Raw genomic sequence first — 25,397 nt, forward strand, 5'->3', positions numbered from 1 at the left:
ACCTAATGATTTTTCATTACTTTTTAAAATTCTTGAATTCCCTTTTTATCCTTTATATTTGTTTAGAATTCTTACGTTTTGTCAGTTTGTTTAAAATTCCCCTCAAATATATGAACATGTTTTCAATGGCTGTTTTAAATTCCATGTCTATGATTTCCATATTTTCTCTCATTTTTGTTTACCTTAATTGAGATTTCTCTTTTCATGTTTATTACTCATGTTTATAGGAATATTCTTTTTCTTACTTGTTCAATTTTTTTTTTTATTTTGTGAATATTATACTTACTTAATACTTTCCCCATTATTTGTGTTGTTTGTTAGGCAACATTTGACTTGCTAATCTTTATTCTGGAGAAAAGTTGTATGAATTTTTAGAGTAGGAAATGAGTTACTCCTACTTCTATTAACCACACTTTTATGATGTGGTCTTTTGATGTCTCTACCAAGGGTGACAAAACTGTTCCCTTTATTCTGACTTTTCAGAGCTTTTTATCTCCCAGTCCTGTCTGAACCCTGAAAACTGATTTGTTTATAACTTCCTAGTAGTTTTTTAAATTTATCTATTACTTATACTTTCCATAATATATTTTGTGCCCAGCATTGTAAACTTTTGTCAAGCACACCAATAGGTAGGCACTTAGTCAAAGATTCAAGAAAATGCCTATGCATATATCATAAGTTCCGTCTTTACTGAGTGTGAGAATTCTGCTCAGCAATTCCAGCCACATTAATCATCTCAAACTCCAATCATAATTTTCATTTTACAAGACCACTCTGCTCTGTTTGAACTCTTCCTTCTTTCAGTGCATTTCATCCAAATTCCTCCAGGAAGTGATTCCCTTTTTTATGACTTCCTTTTGTGGACTATTATTCCATTGTTTCATATTTTTTTTAGTTTCATAGATGTTTATGGCATCAGAAAGAGTCTAGTATCAATTATTCCATCATGTCTAGAATGCAAATTTCACTGACATTTTAATGAGCATTTGAAGTGGCAAAAGTTCACTGTTGAAGCCTGGGTACTAATATTGTAGTCATTTCATTGACAACCACAAATTCTGTGATGTTAGTTGTCATAAATTTTGTTTTATTTATGGAGAGACTTTATATCCACCAGCAGAGAGTAGGTATCAACATTTTAAATATTTTAAGGTCTCTGTTGGTTTTTTATGTCTTCAGTTTACTTTCTGAAATTATAAATTTTGTAGCTCTTTTTTTTGCCTGATCATGTTGAATATCATAAACTCTTGTTCCTAAAGCAAGGGCTGACATCTTTTGTTTATTCTGTCAGTAAAACATTCTGAGTGCTCTTACAGTGTAATTTCAACATTAATGATGCAAAACACATTTAACATTTTATCATATTCATAATCAATATTCTCAGTTTAAATGAATTAAATTTACATCATTTCTGTAGAGATAAAAATGTAGGACAGAAAAAAAGTACAGCCATTCCTCCCTGGTTAGAAGTTCTTTTCATATTAGAGTGGTTAATGGAGAGTAAGAATCTGAAGAGTAAAATCATAATAAATGTCAAATTTGAGGTAGAATATGGAAAATGTATCAGTAGCACAGCAAGAACCAAAGTCAAGGCCAACTGAGTTAAAGAGCAGTGGGCAGTCAAACTCTTTGGCCACCACTGAGGGAGCCTTCTAAAGAAAATACATTATATAAGATCTACAAAATTCTGAACAATTGCTTTCTTTGAAAACATACACTTTCTTTTTCATTTCAGGCATGCCTTGTTATAATTATTAATCTCAGTGAACAAAGGTATCTGGATAAAAAATGTGCTAGGGTTCTTTTCAATAGATTATTAGCTATTAGAAAAATGACCTGATTTTAGAACAATTTGCATAATGCTTGTCAAAAGTTTATTATGATATATTGATTTTAATCATCATCATATAAATTACTTTTATATGTACAGCTTTAAGCAAATGAAATATGTAATTACAATATTAATTTTAATCCTCTTGTGTACTAAATGGGAAATAATGCACGTGATTTAATTTTGCCTACCCAAGAAATACCTGAAGAATGTACTATTTAAATAAAGTTACCATATATCTTACTCAATGAACAGAACAATATATTTATTGAATTTCAATAATGTTCCACATCCTATGTTAAGAAGCAAGAAGAGTAGAACTAATGAATCAAAGTCACGGCTCTCATAAGGCACTGACTGAAACTAGTGTATTCTTCTTCTGAAGAAACAGAATGAATCATATTTATTAGGGTCATAGAAATAACCATTTTATAAATGAATTTTATATGTATATTCCATGAATAGAGTTGACTGTATTGAAATTGAAGACAAATGGCAAAAAAGAATGGGCTATATATAAATGCAAGTCATATTGGAACAAAAATATTGCTGTGTATTGATTTGTACTACATTATATTTGGCTTGCTATTTCAATTTGACGATTCTTCTTCTCTGGAAAATTCTCATCACCTCTATTCAGATGTGCTTTATTCCTGTATCCACCTTGCTTTATTGAAAGCCTGATACTGGGTTTGTTTTTGATATTCTTACTCCAATTTCCCTAAATAATTTTAACTATATTTTATCCAGGTATATTAAAAAAAAACAGTGAAATACACCCATTTTCTATGTGCAATTCATTATATAAAATGCATATGACCCTGTAATTACCACAATAACCAAAACATAAGTAGTATATATTAGTGTGTGTGTGTGTTCTGGGGATCAAACATGCTAGGCAAGTGTTCTAGCACTGAGTTAAATTCCCAGTCTGTAGACACTCTTTAAATTCTAGTTCCTTTCACTTTGAGTGAAGTTCTTTAATGTTCTTGAGACTGAGTCATATTCTGTTTTTTTTTTTTCCTAAATAATATTCTAATATATGGATATAGCACAATAGTAATTCACTTGATGGACATTTGGTTCATTTCCAATTTTTAATGATTAAAATTGATTTGACCATTTATAAGCCTAATTTTTTTTTACAAATTTATTTTGACCATATGTTTTCTATGTTCTTAGATGAATACTAAGGAAGGAGTTATTCAGTTATATGTTAAGTACATTTTAAAATATATTTTAATTTGTTATTTGCTCTTTTTAGTTATACATGACAATAGAATCCATTTTTATATAGTTACATAAGCATGGAATATATCTTATATTAATTAGGACCCCATTCTTGTGGATGTACAATATGGTGAGATTCAAGGTAGTCTCTTCATGCATACACATAGGAAAATTATGTCAAATTAATTCCAGTGTCTTTCCTTTTCCTATGACCTTCCTTCCCTTTATTGCCATTTTTCTGATCTACTGAACTTCTAAATTTATAAGAAATTATCAAATAGCTCTTAAATATATTTCATAATTTTAAACTACTGCAATGAATGAGGTTGCCCCATATACTTGCTAACAACTGGTACCATTAGCCATTTTAGTTTAATACTAGAGTGTGTAGGTATCATATTATAGGTTAATTTCTGTGTATTGATAATGAGTGTTGAGTACTATTTCACAGGCTAATTTTAAAACTGCATACTATTTAGATGCATATTCAAATTTTAAAATGTTTGACTCTTATATTTTCTTATTGATGATTTTACTACATATTTTTGAGTAAAAAGAACTCTTCATGTGTTCTTTTTATGTCCTTCTTCAGATGAAAGATTATTCCTTATATTCTAAGGCTGTATCTAACTTTTCCATTTTCTTAAAATAATTTCTTAATATTAAAATTTGATTATGTTCAATATTACTTTATTTTTATATTATAGTAGTGTACATTGTGTCCTGTGTAAGAAATCTTACCATAATTATGAAATTTTCTTCTATGCTTTCTTCAAGAAATTTTACATTTTTTTCACTTTTATTCCCATTTCACTGTATGAATGAACATATACTATAAAATGCTTTGTAGGCTTTAAAGGGAATTGATATAAATTTAAACAACATGATGTAATATTTTACTATATTCATTTAGCTAATTTTTAAATTTGTTCTTTTTTGATATATATGACAGTAAATTTTGAATACTATACATGATACCAATTAGAATTAATTATACACATTTAGTTTTACAGTAGAGCATGATTCGTTTCATTTTTTGTGTAAAGTAGAAATTTATATAAGTACATAGATCTTTCTCGTTTTCTTTTTTTAGTGTAGGCATCAAGTTTTACTTCATCTGTTTTTAACAACTGGATTTTACCTATGAATTGTTTTTGTTGAAAATCATGTTGAGTGTGTGTAGGTTTCCCCCCATATTTTCAAACTGTTTTTATCCACATTCTATCAACATAGTAATGATTTAATAACTTTCTATTAAGTCTTCTAACTCAGGTAATATAAGACCTCCAACCTTGTTTTCGTCTTCAAATTTGTTATTAAATATCCTTTGATTTCTCCATATACATTTTTAGCTTCAGTTAGTAACTCTCTATGGGTACCTTCTATAATTTTGATTAATTGTATTAGCTATTGATGTCTCAATAGTACCACTTCCAAAAACTGAATTCCTGGTCTTTTTGTCTAGACTCATTGAATTTTCCATATTTGATCATTTATTCTGCAAATAAGTACCATTTTATCATTTGCTTTCCATAAGACTTAAATTTCTTTTATTTCTTTGATACAGTGCAATTTTGAGTGGAACTATGAAAGCCTACATTATAGTTTGGATATGAGGTGTCCCCAAAAAGCTAATGTGTAAGACAATATAGAAATGTTCAGAGGTGAGATGATTACATTATGAGTGTTAGTCAGTGAATTGATCCACATGATGGATTAAGAATTCAAATGGATTTCTAGGTGGTAACTGTGGGCAGATGGGTCACGACTGGAGAAAGTAGGTCACTGGGGGCATGCCCTGGGGGATTACATTTTATCCTGGTTCCTTGCATGCTTTCTCTCTCTTTCTCTCCTTCCTGGCTGCCAAGAACTGAGCAACTCTTCTCCTGCCATGCCCTTCCACCATCATGTTCTGCCTCACCTCAGGCAGAGAGCCATGCAGTTGGTTGACCATGGGTTGAGATCTTTGAAACTGTGAGAGTCAGAATAAACTTCTCCCCTAAGTTGTGCTTATCAGGTATTTTGATCATGGCAATGAAAATCTGACTAGCATCTCAATTAGGCTTTAAGACTATAGGAAGAAACAATGATGTCTATCTACATGCCTCCCCTGCCCCTGCCCCCACCAGCTAATTCAAATTCTTCTCCCTGTTCTAATTTGGTCCACCATCATATTGCAACCAAATAAATGACCTTGAGACAGAACTGTCAAGATGAGACCTTTCTGAATTATTGATTTAGGGAATTTATGACAGATAAAATATTATTGTTTAAGTTCCCCAGTTTGGAGATGATTTTTTTTTTCTTACTTCCTTACAATTAAGTGGAACAAAAAAGGCAAACTGATGAGTGGAAATCTACCTTAACAAGTACCTAGATTTTTTAAAATATATATATTTTTACTTGTAGATGGACACAATACCTTTATTTTGTTCATTTGTTTTTATGTGGTGCTAAGGATCAAACCCAGTACCTCATACATGCTAGGCAAGTGATCTACCACTGAGTTACAAGCCCAGCCCCTAGAATTTTTTTTTTTTTTTTTTTTTTTTTGGCTGAGGTTTTGGGATCAGGAAGCAGGCAAAACAAAATGAATTTAAGGAGATCCAAAATTAAATAAGAAAAGTCTTCAAGGAGGATGTTTATAAATAACTAAGGGGTTTGATTTCAAAAGATTCTCAAGGTAACTGAAAGAAAGGTAAAGAAAATATTGGAGTTCATGGAAATACATAGAGGTGGAAATTTGACATTTTGTCACCAACAGTAAAAAGAGAAATTAGAAGATGAAATAAAATAATGATTTGGCTAAGGACATTTTCAGGTACAATATTAAAGATTACATGTAGCTCATTCTCACTCCATCTAACAAAGGCAAAAAGTGATTAAGATGAAGAATAAACTTTTAAATAAAAGAGGAGACATTATTTCTTGCATTTGAAAGTAAGACTATTTCTTCATCCCTATGTGTGCATCTGGAAAAATGAACAAGTAAACAACAACAATTACAAACATCTTACATTAATAAATGATTTAGGGGAAAATCTCTAATTCCAGGGTGCCCATGAGATCCTTTATTTACTCTTCACAAATATTTATAGCAGTGTCTTACAAACTTTCTCAAATAAAAAGAAGGCCTTCCAAGGATCTAAGAACTATCTTATAGACCTTTAGGTTAAGCAACAGGAATGTTAAGATTCAACATGTGTTGTTCCAAAGAAGATTTCCAGACTCTCCAATACAGAGTGTACTGGAGATATTTATATATGTGTCTTTTTCTAATGTAGTGGATTATAAATCAGCACATATGAAATTCAAAGAGTTTTAAAAAAAATTATATCAGGTTAGACTAAAAGTAACTTATTGTTTTAGATGTGAAATGTCCTCCAAAAGCTCAAGTGTGAGATAAATCAAGAAGGTTTAGAGATGATGAAATGATCATGTTCTAAGAACCTTTCTTTTTTAGTGGGGTACCAGGGATTAAACTCAGGGGCATTCCAACACTTAGCCACATCTTTAGCCTTATTTTGTACTTTATTCAGAGACAGGGTGTGACTGAATTGCTTAGCATTTTGCTTTTGCTGAGGCTGGCTTTGTACTTCCAATCCTCCTGTCTCAGTCTCCTGAGCCACTGGAATTATAAGCGTGTGCCACAGCATCTGACCAGGTTATGAGAACCTTAACCTAATCAGTGTGTTAATCTCCTGCTGGGATTAACTGAGTAGAGACTGCAAGCAGGTAAAGTGTGACAGGAGGAGGTGGGTCGTTAGGGGTGTGCCTTCTCGTGTTATATATTTTGTGAGCTGAGATTAACTCTCTCTGCTTCCTGGCAGGATGTCTTCAGCTGGTTTCTTCTATCACACTCTTCTACTGTGATGTTTTACCTCATCTCGGGCCCCAAGGAATGAAGCTGTCTGTGGACTAAGACCTCTGAAACTGTGAGAACCCAAATAAACTTTTCCTCCTCTAATATTGTTTGTCAGGTCTTTTGGTCACAGCAGCAAAAAAGCTAACTAGAACAGAGACAAAGAAGGAAAAAGTGAAGAAAAAAAAAAAAGTCTTTGGATCTTCAAAATTTTACAGAAAGGGAAGCAAACTGAGAAAATACATAAATGCATTCTTTTTGTGAGAAATAACAATGCAAATGACCGATAAAGTCAAGAGCCATGGAAACATCCAAGAATGGGAATTGGACCATTCTTCCAGTTAGATTTCAGAATTGCTATGGACAAGTGTTTGCTGTGTCTTTCCCTCTTTCCTCCTTTGTGTTCAAAAGAATATATATTGTTTTTTCTGTGTTTGTCTCACCAATGTATGTTGGAGGTGATAGAATGAGTTCATAACCTGTCTCTTAATTTAATGGGACTTCACATTCGGAAAAATAATATTCAAGGAGTTATAGCCAAATAATTGGCTATATTTTCTATAGGCAAACTCCTGTGTAATAACACACCAGAACTTTTTTCCTTTCCAACTGCAACTTAATACACATTGATTAAACTTTTCCTATCCTTCAATTTCACATGAGTAAGAACATGCAGTGCTTGACTTTTTATGCCTGTCTTATTTCATTTAATATAGTGAATTTCAGGTCCATTCATGTTGTCACCAACATGACAGGATTTCATTTTTTGTGGCATTATATATTCCATAGTGCATATATACCACATTTTATTTATCCATTCATCAGTTGATAGACACTTAGGTTAATTTCATATCTTGGCAATTGTGAATAGTGCTGCAGTAACCACGAGAGTGCAAACTTCTCTTTGACAAACTGATTTTGTATTCTTTGCTGTAAAATCAGTAGTGAAAACGTTGACTCATATGGCAATTCTATTTTTATTATTTTGAGGAGCCTCCCTATTGTTTTCCATAATAGATGTACCAATTTTGATTCCTACCAACTGTGTACAAGAGTTCCTTTTTCTCCACATTCTCACCCTCACTTAGCTCTAGTCATTTTGACAATAGTCATTTTCACTGAGGTGAGGAGATATCTAATACTGGTTTTGATTTTCATCTCCTTCATGATTGGTGATGTTGAGCTTTTTTTTTTTTTATAACTGTTGAACATTCGTATATTTTCTTTTGAGAAATGTCTATTTAGATCTATTGCTCATTTATTAATCAGGTTATTTTGCTATTGAATATTTGGAGTTTGTTATGTACTCTGAATATAAATTCTTGTCAGAGGCATGGTTTGAAATATTTTCTTCCATTCTGCTGGCTGCCTCTGCACTCTGTTGATGGTTTTAATGACATGCAGAAGCATTTTAGTTTGGTGTAATCCCATGGTCTCTTTTTTCTTTTTTCCAATAGTTTTGGGGTTTGTCTAAAACATCCTTGCCTACATCTTTCTCCCAAAGCAATTTTACTCTATTTTGTTGTAATTGTTTTATAGTCCCAGTGCTACTTTTATGTCTTTAATCCATTTTCAATTGGACTTGTTTTAATTGGTGAAAGATAAAACCTTAGTTTCATTTTTTTAATAGGAATATCCAATTCCTGGTATCTTTTATTTAAAATATTATTCCTTCTCCAATGTTGACATGATCTTTTATAGAAAACCCGCAAATCCCACCCCCAAATTATTAGAATCAACAAATGAATTCAGAAAATAGCATGGTGCCACAATCAACATGCAAAAAGCACTAGTGTTAGCACATCCAAACAGTAAATTATCTGAAATAAAAATTCCCTTTCTTACACTTGAATTTTTAACTGTTGTATTGTTTGTGTTGTCTCACATAAGTGAATTGTCACGTTTTTAAAACTTTTGCATATGGATGTCAAATCAGTTGCTATTCATTCATCAAAATCTCAGATACACATTTATCCTAGATTAAGCAGTTTCCCTTAACAAATACTTTCCTTTTGGCAGGTATGATGGTGCATGCCTGTAATTCCTGCAGCTCAGGAGGCTGAATCAGAAAGATCACAAATTCAAGGCTTACCATGGCAACTTAGGAAGACGCTGTCTTAAAAAAAAAAAGAAAGAAAAAAAAAATGAGCTCAGTGGTACAGAGTCCTTGAGTTAAACCCTCAATACCACAAAGCATTGACAAGTTTTTAAAAATTCTTTATCTGGGTTCAGTATTTACCTTCCACATGTATAATCCATGTTTCTATAACAACAGTTTTAAAGAACTCCCCCGCTGCCCGCCCAGCCCCAACAGGCATGATGGGAGAATGATAACTTTCAGCTGTGCCTAGTCTGTGTCTCAGTTGAGGTAAATCTCTTCTACTCTTTTGTAGTTGAGGAGCTTCTACAAGTTTTCTGTTTTCTAGATCCTTTTCAAGGTATGTAAAGGTATATGTGAGTACTTTCTCAAATGAATGTAGGTAGGACCAAATCCAGATTATACTAATGTTGAAAACAATGTAATTTGATACTTTGGAGTGCCTTTGGGCATGCAGTGCCAGGTCCACAGCTGGGGCTTTTAGCTTGTTGATTGATATATTTAATAAAGCCATTCTCATGTATTGTTCTTTGTCCTTTTAAAAACAAAAGTGTTTTTCCTGAATAGTTCATCTTTTTTATTTTTTTCTCTCTTCAAGCATTATTTCCCATGCAAATCAGTCAAGCAGAAAGAGAACATTTTAGAAGCATTAGATACTGTCCTTCTATTGCTGCATTTTGAAGGAGAAAAAACACGCGACATTTTATCCTCATTCTCTCAAGATTCACTAGCTTAACTTAAGGATAAGTTAACACACAGTTAAAAGAAACCTGCCTTCTTTAAAGCAAGCTGTGGCACCCAGGGACATTTTTATTTGCCTGTGGTTGAAGGCACTTTTTAACCTATTGTGGAACCAGCTGGAGTTATTTAAGAAGGTTGTACACCTTAGCTATGGTTAAGGTCTGGTCATGTCTCTTCCTCCAAACATCTAGTGCAAGGTGAAGGGCATAAAGCCTGGCTTCTTTCTTTATTACAGTACATTCCTACAAATTAAAATGCATGTCTGTATGTTGGGAGGGGGAATTAACTTGCATATATAATTAATCTGTATGCATTCTTTATAATATGTCCTATGTAGAAGAGGAGGAAGTCAATTTTCTTTCATTTAATGATAATTTTTATCAATTTGCATTTTAAAAAATAAACATCAGTAGGTCTTTGGGTATTAAAATATCTCCTATCTTGAAGTGAAGACCATAACATATAGTCTACTATATTACTTGGAGTCCAAGGAACCACTTAACCTGAAGTGTAATACATATTTCCCTCCCATTACTTTTTGGTAAGGAAGAGTTTGCCCTCTTTGATTTACAGTTCTCATAAGAAAGTTAATATATATCACAATTAGTTTTAGATTCAAATAATTTACATATTGAATAATATATTCAGAAAAAACTTTGAGGTAATAACTATGCATATTAGCTTACATCTAATAATATGATTTATGTATTCAACACTTTTTATAACATGGCTTTTAGTTTAAGTGAATCTTATGAAAATATATTTACAAGATAGATATCATTTCAGAATACTGTTTTATTTTCCAAATTGATAACCTTATTTCTTTTTGCCTATGCCCCATTTCTAAGCCCTACCATCTGGAAAAGTTGGCCAGGTGAACAAAGAATTTCACTTTACTTAAATGCAATCTTATCTTTTCTTATCTAGGGACTATTTCTTGACCTCTGTAATTTGTGATTCCTCAAGAAAAATATTGAAACTGAATCATGAACCACCCACAATTAGAGGGGCTTTAATACCTTTTGGACTACCCTTAACCTAGTGAGGGCCAGGATCCAGTGACTAGGTCACCTTCCCTATGTCCCTGCAGTGGATGCAGATTGTATTGTCATAGCAACTCCAGCCACCTACAGATGTAGCTAACCTACTGATACGTTGTATTGCCTTTTTCTTCTTTTCCGTTTTTCAGTGCCTTAGCCACACTGTCATTTCGTAATTTTGCTCCAATGGTACAATATTTCTGAAAAAACCCTTCATCTCAGGCTTTACTAAAACTGGTTTTTAATCTGGAAGTGGATTGTCTGAGTTCAAATTTTGCTCCATCTCATAGTAGAAGTTAATTTAAAAAGTTGTTGGAGTCTTTTGTGCCCTTGTTTTCTCATATGTAATAGAGGGGTTATTGTTTGCTAGCAGCAATATTTAAGTTTTAAAAATCTGTAATATATGTAAATTACTGAGAATAGTTTTATGCCTATAGGTAGCATTATGATATATGTTAGGTAATAAAAAACAATTATTGGCTGGCATTGTAGCCCCATCATGGACTGCTTGCCTAGAGTGTGCAAAGCCCTGAGTTAAATATACAGTACCACAAAAAAGTCATATGTTAAGAATTCCTATGGTCTTACAAATGACACCTAGCAAATCTTTTCATGATGTTTTTCTTACTTAATGTAAATGCTTTCTCATAATATGTAGAAATAATAGTTAATGATCTTAAAGCAATTTTATAAACTTTTAGACCTATTGAAGTATAATATGCAAAGAATAAAATTCATCCCCTTTAGGTGTGCAGGTCTAGGCACTTTGAAAAATTTATGTAATCATATATCCACCATCATTATGATAATGAAGAGTATTTTAATCACTCCAAAGAGTTTTCTTGAGTCCATTTTTAATCAAGCACCCACCACTACCACTGCTTGCATCTACTGATCTGAATTCTGCCCCTATAGTTTTGACTCTGCTAAAATGTTTAATAAATAGAATCATACATAATATAGCATTTGGGGTCTAAGTTCATCTAGGATAATCCTTTTGAGATGGATATACAAAAACTTATTTTCCATTAAGACTTCTATAGATATGTTATTTCTAGGTTTTGGTGATTTTGAATAAAACTGCTATAAACATTTGTATTCTGGCTTTTGGGTAGGCATATGTCTAACTTTGGTTTTGCATGAATTATTTTAGTATATGCTTAGTTTGATTAGAAACTACAGAACTGTATTTTATTTTTATTTTTTGGTATCAGGAATTGAACCCAGGGACATGTAAACTCTGAGTCATATTCCCAGTCCTGTTTATGTTTTATTTTGAGACAGGCTCTCACTAAGTTGCTTACGTCCTGGCTAACTTCTGGAGACTGGCTTTGAACTCTTGATCCTCCTGCCTCAGCCTCCTGAGTCACTGGGATTATAGGTGTGCTCCACCACACCTGGCTTATAGAACTATATTCTCAGTTGTCTTGAAGAACCAGATGTTTTGCCTTATTTGTAAGCATTTACCATTGTCAATATATATGTATTTGATTAGGTATATTGTGGCATATCATTGTGGTTTTAATTTGTATGCCTCTAATGATGACTGATAATAAGCATTTTCACAGGAGCTTATTTTAACTCCATCACATATATTAATTTTTCATATAATTATATATCAATTTTAATATCCTGTTTCTTTCCCTATTAGTGATTTTTCAGGTTTCTTTGTATAACCTGGTTATTAAATATTTTCAACAAATATTTTATTTGAGATTATGGTTGGCCTTTTCTTTGTTAACACTGTTGGTGAAAGAGCAGAAGGTTGCAGGTAGGAGACAGCTCAGTGGTAGAGCATTTGCCTAGACTGCTTGAGGCCAGTGGTTAGATCTCCAGCGCAGGAGAGGAGGGAGCAGAAGGGGTTGCTTGTTTTTGTGTTTTTTTTTTTTTTTTTCCATTAAGAAGTCATTGCTTATTTCAGGTCTCAGAGATCTGTGTAAAATAAATTATTGGTAAGTACTGATGATAATGAAAAATTAAAAGAATAAAGTTCATATTTAAAGCCAACAATTTGCTTTATTTAGATAGGTTTCATATTTTTCATTTTTGTAATTGTAGTACTGCTTTTTCCCATTTTTAAAAAATTTTGTACAGTCCACTCATTGACTTCCTCCAAATGACTCTCATTCTCCAAGGGAAAAAGTAAGAATGTTGACATTTTATGTTTTAGTAGGCATTTATTTACGTATAGTAACATCTTTAGAACGCTGTCATTTCTGGCAGTCTTTTTCATGTAGTCTTTTCTAAATCCACCCATATAATGCATCACATCTTAGAAAACACTTTATGCACCTTCTCTAAGTATATCCACACACCAGTCTTGAAGAGGACACACTAGTGCCACTCTCCTCCTACTCTAGTCAGACAAAACTGAAGCTTAGTTCACAAATATGGGACCAGCAGAGAAAAGGCCAGACTTCCGCTCTCTTCCTTACTGCAAGGAGTCATTCATGTATCACACCACAAAGTTTTCCAATAACACATTGTTACGAGATACTTAAAAGAAACCCATCACAAAAGACTACATACTTAGGGTTTTGTATGAAATTCATACAAAATTCTAGAAAAGGCAAAACAGAGTTAATTTGCTGGCATTTCACTTGTTGCCTAGTAGTAAGGCTGTGGCCATGGACTGATAGCAAGAGGGTGTAACCACAAGAGGCTCACAGGATTACTCTGAACCTTGGTTGTGGTGGTACTTAAATGACTGTTTCCCCCAACTCACTGGGTTGTACATTCAAAATAAATGAAAACCTTTGGATGTTTGCTATACCTCATAGAGTTTAACAGATAAATATCAGAAGTCTGTTACATCTATATCATTTGTATAAATATAATGCTTTTAACTTTTTATATTTTACCCACTGTGCTTAACCAATTAACATTTTCATGCTTTTCTTTTAGATTTCCTGGAAACAGTTTGAGCAGGTTGTTGAAAGTGCAGAGGCACATGTTTTCCCCCACTGGACCTGATGCACACCTCAGCAGGGCACAGTTGTGTTATTTAGAACATCGAACGAGGTCACATTTCTCCCTCATGGAAAATAAATGGAAAATGTACCTTAAAAAGTTCCTGGCAAGGCTGGAGTTGTGGCTCAGTGGTAGAGCGCTTGCCCAGCATGTGTCGAGGCACTGGGATCGATCCTCAGCACCACATAAAAATAAACAAATAAAATAAAGATATTGAGTCCATTTATAACTAAAAATATTTTTTTAAAAGAAGTCCCTGGCAGTTAATGCCTGATCCTTAGATTAGTTTACTAGGCAAAGACAAAAAACAAGAAATGCCTACTTTATCACAAACATTTTAGTTTGTTAATGAGTCTCGATGTTTAGTCATATTCATTTTAAAATAGGAAATTGTGAGCCCATTGGACAATGGGTTGAAACACCATAAAACAAGATTTGGGAGGAGCCGGTGGCCTTGGGAGATGCACAGCCCTGGGTTCCCAGCCGAGGCGGCTGCAGCCTGCGCCCCTCTTGCCTAATCCAAGATGGCGGACTAGAGGGAGGCTGCATTCCTTGTCACTCCATAACTCTGGTTTCAAGCAGAGGATATCTGTTTCTTGATTGATCACTGTGAGGCACCTATCATCCGCCATTTGCCTGCCTCTCGCCTGTCCATCGCCTGCCTGACACCTATCCATCACCCAATGCACAAGGTTCACCTCCTGATCATCAGAAAACGGACAGCAAACTGATCGCCGACCACCAGTGGAGCACCAGCTGCCTGCTGTTGCCTGGAAGTTCGCTGTTACAGTACCAGCAGTTTTGATTACACGTGGATGCCGCCATTTTTGAGACAACAGCCAGACCCTGTACGACCCCTGGCCGGACTGACTGAGCCCTGTCTCCAGGATCCCTCAGCCCAAACGATCACTCCCTGCCTCTGGGACCCTCACATCGACTGACTGCTCCCTGCCACCAGGACCCCCAGATCAACTGACTATATCCTATCACCGGGACCCCAGACCAACTGATTACAACCGGCCTTCAGGATCCCACACCCACACCAAACACACCCGACCTCCAGGACCCCTGCCTGACCAACCGCATCCCGCCTCCAGGACCTCCTGCTGACCACAGCCACACCCTGAGCTGCAGCTCCCCATTTGCCAACACATTTGGAAGCCAGAGCGGCCATCTTGGATAATCCTGGAAGCCTCAGCTCCGATCTTTAGGTGGAGCAAATCCCATCCTGAGATGCCTGCTGGAGGCTTGAAGCTCATTGTCAGGTAACTCTCATGCATCAGGCTACTGAACTCTGGGAGGTTTCATTACTATATGACTGTTACACTGTAGATTTTCTTTTTTCTCCTTATTGAAAAAATTTAAGTTTTTATGTCTTTACTTTTCTTGCTCTTTTCCTTTTGCTTAGCTGTTCCCTCAAAGTCTCTTTCTCCCTTTTTTGCATGCTAACATCCAATTTCTTTTGATTACACTCTCACCCTTTCTGTTATCTAGAACTTCTGTATATTCTTTTCTTATCCCATTAACAGCTACATTCTACATCCCTCTGCATTCTCTTTGTCCTCCATTACAAACTGTGGACCTTATTGCAAATTTGTTTGTTTTACCTAAGATAATATTTGAACTCATTCTGTTTATTATGACAATTTTGCTATTGTCCTCATAGGGGCTATTTGGTCTAGGATTGCATAGTGTCTGAATTGGGCATTGCTAATATTGATCTCCCCTTAACGAAAGGGTTTTGGAAACCTATAGGGCCACTATAAACCTATGGGGGAAATCTGCAATACCCCAGATCTGCACTGCTAGAGGGGATGATACATGAACAACATGAAAAAACAAGGGAAAAAAATGATCCAAACAAATCTAGATTCTATATTAATAGAATCCAATGACGGTATGTTAGAAGAAATGTCAGAAAAGGATTTCAGATTATACATGATTAAGATGATTCCCGAAGCAAAGGATGAGATAAGAGAGCAAATGCAGGCAATGAATGATAATACCAATAAGCTGAAAGAGCACCTACAGGAAGCAAAAGATCATTTCAACAAAGAGAGATAGAGATTCTCAAAAAAAAAAAAAAAAAAAAAAAAAAAAAAAACCGAACTCCTGGAAATGAAGGAAATAAAAAACTCAATGGAAAGCATCACCAAAAGACTAGACCACTTGGAAGACAGAACCTCAGACAATGAAGACAAAATATTTAATCTTGAAAATAAAGTTGCCCAAACAGAGAAGATGGTAAGAAATCATGAACAGAATCTCCAAGAACTATGGGACATCATGAAAAGACCAAATTTAAGAATTATTGGGATTGATGAAGACACAGAGATACAAATCAAAGGAATGAACAACCTATTCAATGAAATAATATCAGAAAATTTCCCAAACCTGAAGAATAAAATGGAAAATCAAATACAAGAGACTTACAGAACACCAAATGCACAAAATCACAACAGATCCACACCAAGGCACATTATAATGAAAATGCCTAACATTCAATATAAAGATAGGATTTTGAAGGCCCCGAGACAAAAGCATCAGATTATATATAGGGGGAGACCATTATGGATAGCAGCCGACTTCTCAACCCAGACTCTAAAAGCTAGAAGGACCTGGAACAATGTATTTTAAGCTCTGAAAGAACATGGTTGCCAACCAAGAATCCTAAACCCAGCAAAACTAACCTTCAGATTTGAAGATGAAATAAAATCCTTCCATGATAAACGAAAGTTAAAAGAATTTAGAAATAGAAAGCCTGCACTACAGAATGTTCTCAACAAAATATTCCATGAGGAGGAAATAAAAAACAACAATGGAGGTCAGCAAAGGGAGGAACTACCTTAGAGAAAAACCACTCAAAGGAGAAACCAAGCCAACTTAAAAACCAAAAATAAGCCAAATGACTGGGAATACAAATCATATCTCAATAACAACCCTGAACATTAATGCCCTAAACTCATCAATCAAAAGACATAGACTGGCAGAATGGATTAAAAAGAAAGACCCAACAATATGCTGCCTGCAAGAGACTCATCTCATAGAAAAAGACATCCACACACTAAAGGTAAAAGGATGGGAAAAAACCTAATACGCACATGTACTCAGTAAAAAAGCGGGGGTTTCCATCCTTACATTAGATAAAGTGGAGTTTAAGTCAAAGTTAGTCAGAAGGGATAAAGAAGGACATTTCATACTGCTTAAGGGAACCATAAATCAGGAAGAAATAATGATAGTAAATATTTATGCCCCAAACAATGGTGCATCACTGTACATCAAACAAATCCTTCTCATTTCAGGAATCACATGGACCACAACACAATAATTCTGGCTGACTTTAATGCATCACTGTCATCACTAGATAGATCTTCCAAACAAAAACCAACCAGAGAAACCATAGAATTAAATAACACAATCAATAACCTAGACTTAATAGACATATATAGAATATTCCATCCATCAACGAGCGGATTCACTTTCTTCTCAGCAGCACATGGAACCTTCTCGAAAATAGACCATATATTATGCCACGAAGCAGCCCTTAGGAAAATGCAAAAAACTAGAGATACTGCCTTGTGTTCTGAGAATAGAAATCAATGACAAAATAAAAAACAGAAATTACTCCAACACCTGGAGACTAAATAATATGCTATTGAACGAAAAATGGATAACAAAAAACATCAGGGAGGAGATAAAAAAATTCTTAGAGGTCAATGAGAATGATAATACAACATATCAAAATCTCTGGGACACTATGAAAGCGGTACTAAGAGGAAAATTCATTGCATGGAGCGCATTACAGAAAAGAATGAAAAGTCAACAACTAAATGACCTAACATTACAGTTCAAAGCTCTAGAAAAAGAAGAACAGAATAACAGCAAAAGTAGTAGAAGACAGGAAATAATTAAAATCAGAGCTGAAATCAATGAAATTGAAACAAAAGAAACAATTCAAAAAATTGACAAAACAAAAAGTTGTTTTTTTGAGAAAGTAAACAAAATAGACAAACCCTTAGCCACACTAACAAAGAGAAGGAGAAAGAAGACTCAAATTACTAAAATTTGTGATGAAAAAAGAAATATCATGACAGACACCACTCAGATACAGAACATAGTGAGAAGCTACTTTGAAAATCTGTATCCCAACAAAATAGAAACTACCGAAGACATTGACAAATTTCTAGACACATATGCTCCTCCCAAACTGAACCAGGAGGACATACACAATTTAAACAGATCAATAACAAGCAATGAAATAGAAGAAGCCATTAAAAATCTACCATCCAAGAAAAGCCCAGGACCAGACGGATTCTCAGCCGAGTTCTACAAGTCCTTCAAAGAAGAACTCATTCCAATATTTCTAAAGTATTCCAGGAAATAGAAAAGGAGGGTACCCTACCGAACTCATTCTATGAAGCTAATATCACCCTCATACCCAAAGCAGGCAAAGACACATCAAGGAAAGAAAATTTTAGAACAATATCCTTGATGAATATAGATGCAAAGATCCTTAACAAAATATTGGCAAACCATATCCAAAAACATATTAAGAAAATCGTGTACCATGATCAAGTGCGGTTCATCCCTGGAATGCAAGGATTGTTTAACATCTGTAAATCAATAAACGTAATCCATCTTGTCAATAGACTTAAGGATAAGGATCATATGATTATTTCAATTGACGCAGAAAAAGCGTTTGACAAAATACAACACCCCTTCATGCTCAAAACACTAGAAAAAATAGGGATAGTAGGAATATACCTGAACATTGTAAAGGCTAGTTATGGTAAATCCATGGCCAATATCATTCTTAATGGAGAAAAACTGAAACCATTCCCTTTAAAAATGGGAACAAGACAGGGATGTCCTCTTTCACCACTTCTATTCAACATTGTCCTCGAAACTCTAGCCAGAGCAATTAGGCAGACGAAAGAAATTAAAGGGATATGAATAGGAAAAGAGGAACTTAAGCTGTCACTATTTGCTGATGACATGATTGTATATTTAGAGGATCCAAAAACCTCCTCCAGAAAACTTCTAGACCTCATCAATGAATTCAGCAAAATAGCAGGCTATAAAATCAACACGCATAAATCTAAAGCATTTTTATACGCAAGTGACGAAACAGCTGAAAGGGAAATGAGGAAAACAACTCCATTTGCAATTGCCTCAAAAAAAATAAAATACTTGGGAATCAATCTAACCAAAGAGGTAAAAGAGCTCTACAATGAAACTATAAAACATTGAAGAAAGAAATTGAGGAAGACCTTAGAAGATGGAAAGATCTCCCATGTTCTTGGATAGGCAGAATTAATATTGTCAAAATGGCCATACTACCAAAAGTGCTATACAGATTCAATGCAATTCCAATTAAAATCCCAATCATGTACCTTACAGAAATAGAGCAAGCAATCATGAAATTCATCTGGAAGAATAAGAAACCCAAAATAGCTAAAGCAATCCTTAGCAGGAAGAATGAAATAGGGGGTACTGCAATACCAGAACTTCAACTATACTACAAAGCAATAGTAACAAAAACAGTATGGTATTGGCACAAAAATAGACAGGTAGATCAATGGTACAGAATAGAGGACATGGACACAAACCCAAATAAATACAATTTTCTCATACAAGACAAAGGTGCCAAAAATATGCAATGGAGAAAAGACAGCCTCTTCAACAAATGGTGCTGGGAAAACTGAAAATCCAATTGCAACAGAATGAAACTAAACCCCTATCTCTCACCCTGCACAAAAATCAACTCACAATGGATCAAGGACCTCAAAATCAGACCACAGACCCTTCATCTTATAGAACAAAAAGTAGGTCCAAATCTTCAACTTGTTGGCTTAGGATCAGACTTCCTTAACAGGGCTCCCATAGCACAAGAAATAAAAGCAAGAATCAATAACTGGGATAGATTCAAACTAAATAGCTTTCTCTCAGCAAAGGAAACTATCAGCAATGTGAAGAGAGAGCCTACAGAGTGGGAGAATATCTTTACCACTCATACTTCAGATAGAGCACTCATTTCCAGAATATATAAAGAACTCAAAAAATTCTACACTAAGAATATAAATAATACAATCAGCAAATGGGCTAAGGATATGAACAGACACTTCACAGAAGAAGATCTATAAGCAATCAACAAACATATGAAAAAATGTTCACCATCTTTAGTAATAAGAGAAATGCAAATCAAAACTACCCTAAGATTCCATCTCACCCCAATTAGAATGCTGATTTTCAAGAATACAAGCAACAATAGGTGTTGGAGAGGATGTGGGGAAAAAGGTACCCTCATACATTGCTGGTGGGGCTGCAAATTAGTGCAGTCACTTTGGAAAGCAGTGTGGAGATTCCTTAGAAAACTTGGAATGGAACCACCATTTGACCCAGCTATCCCACTCCTTGGCCTATACCCAGAGGACTTACAATCAGCATACTACAGAGATACAGCCACATCAATGTTCATAGCTGCTCAGTTCACAATAGCCAGATTGTGGAACCAACCTAAATGTCCTTCAATTGATGAATGGATAAAGAAACAGTGGTATATATATATATATATATATATATATATATATATATATATATAAAATGGAATATTACTCAGCTATAAAGAATAATAAAATTATGGCATTTGCAGGCAAATGGATGAAATTGGAGAATATCATGCTAAGTGAGATAAGCCAATCTCAGAAATCCAAAAGATGAATGATCTCACTGATAAGTGGATGATGACACATAATGGATGGTGGGAGGGGGCAAGAATGGAGGAGAATGGAGGAAGGCAGGACTGTATAGAGGGAAAAGAGGGGTGGGAGGGGAGGGTGGGAAGGAAAAAATAACAGAATGAACCAAACATCATTACCTTATGTAAATGTATGATTACGCAAATGGTATGCTGTTACTCCATGTACAAACAGAAACAACATGTAACCCATTTGTTTATAATAAAAATAAATTTAAAAAAAAAGGGTTGTGGAGGTAGTTCAGTGGTAAAATACCCTAGGGATCCATCCCAGTACAAATAACAATAATAATAATTGCATGAACCCTAAAAAAAAAAAAAAATTTTTTTAATTAAAAAAAAAAACAAACACCAAGATTTGGAATGAAAACAAATGAAGCATGCACACACTTAGGTTCTTCAGTTTGAAAAATATTTAAAATATAGTATATTTTATGGATGGAATATAGACCATCATGTTAAGTGAAATAAGTCAAACTCAGAAAGTCAATGGTCCTATGTAGAAGCTAGAGAAGAAAAAGGAAAAGGACGGTGGGGTGGGTCTCATGAAAATCAAAGGGAGATCAGTAGTGGAAAGGTACCAAGAGGAGGGCGGTGGGAGGGAGGAGAAAAGTGCTGGGGAGTGATACTGGCCAAATTATATTGTTATTTTGTACATGTACAAATATGTAAAAATAAATCCCATCATTATACAAAACTATAATGCACCAATAAAAAAGAGAAAAAAATTAGGTTCTCTTTCATTGTTTCTTCTTTTTTTAAAAAATATTTTTTTAGTTGTCCATAGTCTTTTAATTTTATTTATTTATTTATATGTAGTGCTGAGAATTAAACCCAGTGCCTCTCACATGCTAGACAAGTGCTCTACCACTGAGCCACAACCCCAGGCCCTCATTATTCTTCTTATTCCCAGGTTTGTAAATAACTTGAAACAATCATTTCTTATCCAATACTATTCAGTCGTGATATTAACATTGGTACTTCTCTAAGAACTATAATGGAAAAGTATAAATACATAAGAAAGATAAAACATCATAATAAACACTTGTGAATCTAAAATCCAGTTTCAACACCATCAATATATTTTTTTTCTAAGCCTAAATCAATATTCTTTCCAATGCCCCATGATAGATAATTTTTCACCCAAATTCTGGACATCACATTATTGTATCCATAGATTACTCACTATGTATTTGTAAAAAGATACTTTTAAAAATCATAATTCCACTATTTTATCACTGCAAGTAATTATGATTTTGTAATGTTATAAAGTATGCTCTCCTCAAATTCCCTTCAATATCACATCAAATTTATTTAGAGTCAGTTTGTTTGAAACAGGAAACTAATTATATACTTTGAATTTATTGGTACAGATTTAGTTGCTTTCAATTTATAAGCTTACTATGCTGTTTCCTCCCCTTATACTTTATTTAATAAAGAAACTCAGGGCATTGATCATATAAAACTTTGCATATTCAAGATTTTCTCATTTTATCTTTTGTGTAACCAAAAGTGGTATATAGATCCTTTTATTTCTGTGAAAAAGTAGTTAAATGTAGAAGACTGATCAAGGTTATGTCTTACTTTTTGGTAAGTGTACTTAATAGGAGGAGTTGTATGCTTCATGTTTTATTACATCAAAAGAAAATCATATTTGTTTTTATAATTATTACTAAAAAGATGATCACAGAAAATAATTTAAGATGTCCTTGTATTCCTTTTTACTTTATATATTATTTTATTAATCATATGTATTTGTTTAATTTTGTTAAACTGTACATCATGGGAAATTTACTATTTTAAGAGTTCACAAAAATAAGGAACCCTTCACAAATTTCCTTGTCATCCTTGGGCAGAAGCCACACTAATGTCTGTTTTATTTCAAATTTTGTTATGTGCTGCCATAGCAACACCTTACCTTTTTCTTTATCCTTAGGAGATACATAACTATCTTGCTTGTCTATATTGCAAAATTACTGAATTGTATAATCTTATTTAATGAGATCTGATGACATTTAATATTTTATTAAAAATATTTCAAAATACTAATTTTCCATTTGTCAATTTGTCTATAAGTTTATTTGTTTTGGGGTTTTGACAAATTACATAATTGAAATCATTAATTCTATCTTTTATTGCTTCTATTCTTTGAGTCACAGTTAAGACTCTGCATGCCTGTAATCTCAACTACTCAGGAGGTTGAGGATGAAGTGCTAAAGTCCAACTTGGACAACTTAGGAAAACCCCATCTCAAAACAAAAAATAAAAGAGGCTGGGATGCAGTTCAGTGGTAAAGCACCCCTGGGTTCAACCTCAGCACTGAAAAAAAAAAAAAAAAAGAAAGATTCTTTGCCCTACTTTTGTAATTTTAGATGAATAACCCATATTTTCTTGTAATATTTGTGTGTACAATATGAAAATGATTTTGTTTTTTCTCATAATTACACATTTATCCCAGTACCAATTATTATTAAAAGTGTATTTTTTCTCACTGGTATCTGAAGCTACCTTTTTAATATACTGAAGATTTGTTTGCAAATACATCCACTTCCAGAGTTTCTATTCTATTCACTTATGTAGCAATATCGAAAATACAGTTCTTATTTGGCCCAGTTAACCCAGCCCTGTTTCTTAATTTTCATTGTTTCCTTATTCTTGCTTGTTTGTCCTTCCACATAAACATTAATATGCTTTTTTTTTTTTTTTTTTTTTTTTTGCTCCAGGAAAGAAACAATGATAGTGTTTTCATAGCAATTATAATAATTTACAAATTGAAGAATCTTATTGATATTTGTATCCAAGGTTGACATTTAGTTTCCTTTTTAGTGGAATTTTATCAATTTTTATAATCAATATTTATTTGCCTCATAAATAGAATTGTAAAGATTTTTTTTTAATTCCACAGAATTGTTGAAGTTTTATTGATGTTGTCTTTAAGGTAATTGGCTTGTGAGAGCATTTGGAGCTGAAATCAAATAATTTTGCCATAATATGTCTTGATTTGGGCTGCTTGTGAAAGTTTTCTCAGACACCTGATATGAAGTTATAATTCTTACTCTATTTCAGGGAAAGTTCTATAAAAATACGACGATATTTATTCTTTGTCCTTTCTTTTGCTTTCATTTTTATCTTTCAATAAATATACTGGAACTATTTTCTTTTTCTATCATTTTGTCTCTCATTATATGTCTTTCTATATCTTTGCTTGATTTAAATTTAAATTTTTCATTTTCTATTCCTTTCACTATAAAATATGATTGGTATTCTTTTATATTGTTTACTTGTTTTTGTCTTCATTTCTGAAATTCTTTGAAATAGATTTCTAAATAATTTCTGACCTCTGAAATGAAACCTCTATTTCCAACTCTCTTTTATTGACTCTTCATTTTTTATAATACAGATTTGTACTTTGTTTAATGCATTAATTTCAGTTAGTTTATTCTGGAATATTAAACTAGGGTTTTACATTTTTGGTGGGGAGATAATGATATGTTGGTATATCTCTACTGTCCGCACGAAGTTTATTCTGCTCATAATTTTTTTTGGTAGTAAGGATTAAACCCATGAGCAGTTAGTCACTAAACCACAACCCCAATCCATCTTTTTTTCTTTTCTTTTCCATTTATTTATTTATTTTTATTTTTAGACAGGTTGTTGAAGATAGCCTTGAACTTAAGATCCTCCTGCCTGGGTCTCCAGAGCTGCTGAGATTACAGGTGTGTGCCACCATACCCAGCAGTTCATAATTTTCTTTTTACCTAGAATGAGTGTGTATGGAATTCAAACATATCCTATTGTGTCACAAATATTTATATATAAAGAGATTTCTTAGATATTTAAAATTACCTCACTATGTATGAGGATTTATAAAGATAGTTTTCAAACTTTGTAGCTTCAGAGCGTTCTGTAGGGAAAGCACCAAATGGTTCAGATGCGTACTATTTGAGACCCTATTTTGTTTTCCTTCTTTGTTGTTACTAGTATTTTCTCTCTTAGTCTGTCCCTCTCCTCACCACCCTGTCATCTTTGTGCTGTTTAATTTGCATTCTGTTGTCCTCGGTTTCTATTTAGCATGGGCTTTCACCTTTCAAACACACAGCCTCAGCATAACATCCCTGCGGTCCCCTTGAACTCACCCATGAAAAGCAGACAGCACAGCCCCCTCTGCTGCTCTTCAGCAATTTTTCTCAGATTGTTACACCTGATTCTACTTCAGTGTGTCTTCTCTTGCTTTCTGAATGAATAATTTTTAGCAATTTCTGGGTTCATCAGCATGACAGCTATCAGAAATTATTTTGTCTTTTCTCCATTTTCTCTCACGTAGTTAATTTTATACGCAGGTGTTGTTTCTGTTGGTTGTTTGGCACAGCTCAGTGGAATTTTGTGATTCCAAAGGGCTCCTCTTCATCTGTTTTTGTTTAAAACACTTTCAGTATTTTAAGCTATTTGTTTACTTACTTATTTGTTTCTTTAACATATTAGTTTCTATGTTTGTTTTCTTGGGAGATGCAGGAGATTTAAGAATAAAGCTGACTTGTTAGACAGTAACTTTTTGTCACTTTTCCTTTATATACAGAAAAGTTTCACTCTTTTCTCTTTTAGTCAACATTCCTGAATTTAATAAGAAGATGTACTTAATAATTGAAACAAATATATCACGGTTTTCTCCAGAGTTTCTGCATTAATCAGGGTACACTTAGATATATACTATGTTTACAAAATAAATCCTGATATTCCAGTGACATAAACAATTAAGAAATCTTTCTTACTTACGGTCCAATGTTGGTGGGTTGGTTTACTGTAACTAGTGGCTCAAGAATCATCTTGTCAGATCAGGAGCTTCTCAGCAGAGGAAGAATGTTTATGAG

General features: G+C 33.8%; 1 pseudogene; it reads right to left on the bottom strand.

The window, feature by feature from the left end:
- Positions 1-22,340: 22,340 nt before the first annotated feature.
- On the bottom strand, positions 22,341-22,441 carry LOC124987713 (uncharacterized; annotated as a pseudogene).
- Between the last annotated feature and the right edge of the window lie 2,956 nt (positions 22,442-25,397).

Source organism: Sciurus carolinensis, chromosome 6 (genome assembly GCF_902686445.1).
Source record: "Sciurus carolinensis chromosome 6, mSciCar1.2, whole genome shotgun sequence".
Taxonomy (NCBI): Eukaryota; Metazoa; Chordata; class Mammalia; order Rodentia; family Sciuridae; genus Sciurus; species Sciurus carolinensis.